The sequence below is a fragment of the Pygoscelis adeliae genome, unplaced genomic scaffold (genome assembly GCF_000699105.1).
Source record: "Pygoscelis adeliae isolate BGI_AS28 unplaced genomic scaffold, ASM69910v1 Scaffold135, whole genome shotgun sequence".
Lineage (NCBI taxonomy): Eukaryota > Metazoa > Chordata > Aves > Sphenisciformes > Spheniscidae > Pygoscelis > Pygoscelis adeliae.
The window spans coordinates 2,018,773-2,021,406 of NW_008824908.1; positions in this window are offsets into that span (position 1 = coordinate 2,018,773).

Consider the following 2,634-nt stretch of genomic DNA (forward strand, 5'->3'; position numbering starts at 1 on the left):
CGCCGCCGGCCCTTCCTCTCGCAGCCGAGAGCGGAAGACAACACCGTGCTGTGCGTCTGGTCACTCAGAAAGGGCTCATGGGGTCCAGCTGGGGTTATGTCCGACAGAATGGTTTGGTCCTTGGACCGTGGCTGGTCTTGGGCAAGAGAGCAGCTGCACGTTGCATGTTCGCTGTGTTTGGAGGTGATGGCAAGGGGGGGCAGCATCTGAGGTGACAGCGAGGTCCTCTGCATCCCTCCACGCACACAAGCACGTGTACTGTACAGCTAAATCAGAGTGAAGGACCCAGCATCCCTGGTCACCCGGTTAGAAATGCTGCCCTGGAAGGGGTCCTAGAACCGGTATCTCCAGTTAGAGCTGCACCTACCTGATCCAGCCTTGGGGAAAAAGGGGCAAGAAGCTCTCTTGGGGGGAGCTGCCCTGCCCTTTTCTGCTCCTAAATCTGGTTTTCAGGTTTTGCCATCAAAGAATTTCACCCGTGATGTATGTAGCAGGAGCGCCTCCCCATCTGAGACGTGCTGGAGAAGGGCTGCCAGGCTCCAGCATGAACTCAGACAGCTCTACACCACATCTGCGGGACCTACTTCCCACTCCCTACTAAAGGAGGTTAAAATCTGGCTGATAGATTTTGAGCATTTTAAAGTATTCCCTGATGTGCAGTAACAACAGTAAGTAGCTGCTTCCTAAGGTGGGAACAGCAATTGTCTTAAATCCTTCCCCTCCACCAGGGCTATCCGGCCGGGCTGAGACGATTTGGGAATTAATGTGGCCCATTAGTCAAAAATCTGCACGACGCACCGCACTTAACTGAGATCTGCCATCGGCGTGAGCTCTTGCTGCCGCTGCTTATTAATTGATTAATGTGGAGATTATTTCTCTCTCCTATTGCATAGAAAAAAGAGCTACTGAGAAACATTTTCTAGGCAAATACCAGAAAGCTCTGCTCCCGTGTGAAATGCTGCTTTCTTGTGGTCGTGAGAGAGCCGTGTTGCTTTCCCCACACCCAGGGATGCTAATGCCAGGTGGGCTGTGCCCAAATCCCACCTCCAGAGATTATCCTCTGCTCGTACTGAAGCTGGGGGGAGGTTTCAGGTAGCGACGCTGTCCTTCGCTTCTCCTGGAGCTGTGGCCCAGAGGATCTCTAACAAATACAGCGCAGGTGAGCACCAGAGATAATCATTTAATGTCACACTCTTGCTGATCAGGCCTGGAAAGCAGAGCGGTCTTTCTCCGTCCTAAGAAAGAGTCTGTAAATGGGGAGGATGAAAATTGCTACGTAAACACATGGTGATGACCTTCTCTTTCCTTCAGACGTAGGAGATGACAAAACTCAGTTGTCTGAATCATTCCCTCTCAGCGCCGCCAGCCCTTGCCCCCTCCCTGTGGGCCCTTTCCGTAGCTCTGGGCAGGCAGCCGGCGCCCAGGGCCTCGCTGCCCAGCCCATGCCCAGCCGAAACCCTCCTAACTCCTTTGGATGCCCCAATGGCATTGCCAGCGAGTCTCTCAAAGGTTAGAAACTGCTCACTGGATAATTAAAATGCCTTCAGTCTGTCGCATAAACGTTAACTCGTGTCCTACTAAAGAGAGAAAAGTACTGCCTTGGGTTGGCCTCCACCTCCCCGTCCTGGGTGTAAGATCATAGGAAGATCTGCCAGGCACCTTCCCGGCTTTCCTCCTCATCCCTGTGCCCATCCTCCTGCAGCCCTTCATGCCTCTTCCCGACGTGAGCGTCTCGCCAGCGCCACGGCAAGTGACTCTTCACCTGAGCCTCCACCAGGGTCCAACATTTCCAAGGCTATCATGACCACAGGCAGGGCAGGACCCCGCAGCGGCCGGGAAGACTTCCCCGGGGAGCAGAGAGGGCTACGTTCATTTTTGGTTGAGAGCAACCAGCTTCACCAAACAGCCAGGGCTCCCTGGCCCTCAGGCCATGACTGCGCCTCACTTCAGCAGGCACTGCCGACAGCTGGCAGCTGAAAACGCTGCTCTGATCTTTGCATATGGAAATCTTCTTTTCTCTTCACGAAACTGAGATTTCCCCAGCTCTGAAGAGCAGTTTTCCAGCCTTGAGGATTTGCTGGCAGCATCAAGACTTCAGTGGATTTGGCTGTGGGACTCCCGCCATCTCGTGCTTCCCTCCCGTGCCCCATCCCAATCCCTTGAGACACAGAAATGGGTGGAAAACTGCCTGGAGCACCTTGGCCGAAGGCACTGGGGCTGCAGGCTTGTCCTCATGGGGCTGCCCCTCGTCCTGGTGTGGGGCCGGGCCGTAACAAGGGTGGAAAGGCCGTGGTGTGTCGAAGGCAATACTTCATCTTGGAGGCAGTGGTTTGTTTTAGTAATTTATTTTGGCTATTTATTTATTTATTTGGGGTTATTCTGAGACGTGCTGAAAGGCTAACGTGCCCAGGTTGTCCTTCTGAGGCTCTGAGAGGAGGAGCTAAGAGGTGCCAGCTTCAGCAGGGGCTCCTGTGCTGAAACCCAGTGGCACCTGGCAAAGGACGTGGAGCCACGTGTGATGTGCCCTCGGGAGATCCCCAGCAGGGTTTGTGTGTTCAGGGACCCGGGAACAGGCATCTCAACGGGGTGAAGAAACGCAAAAGTGAGGTCTCATGGTGAGCTGCAGGGCAGTGA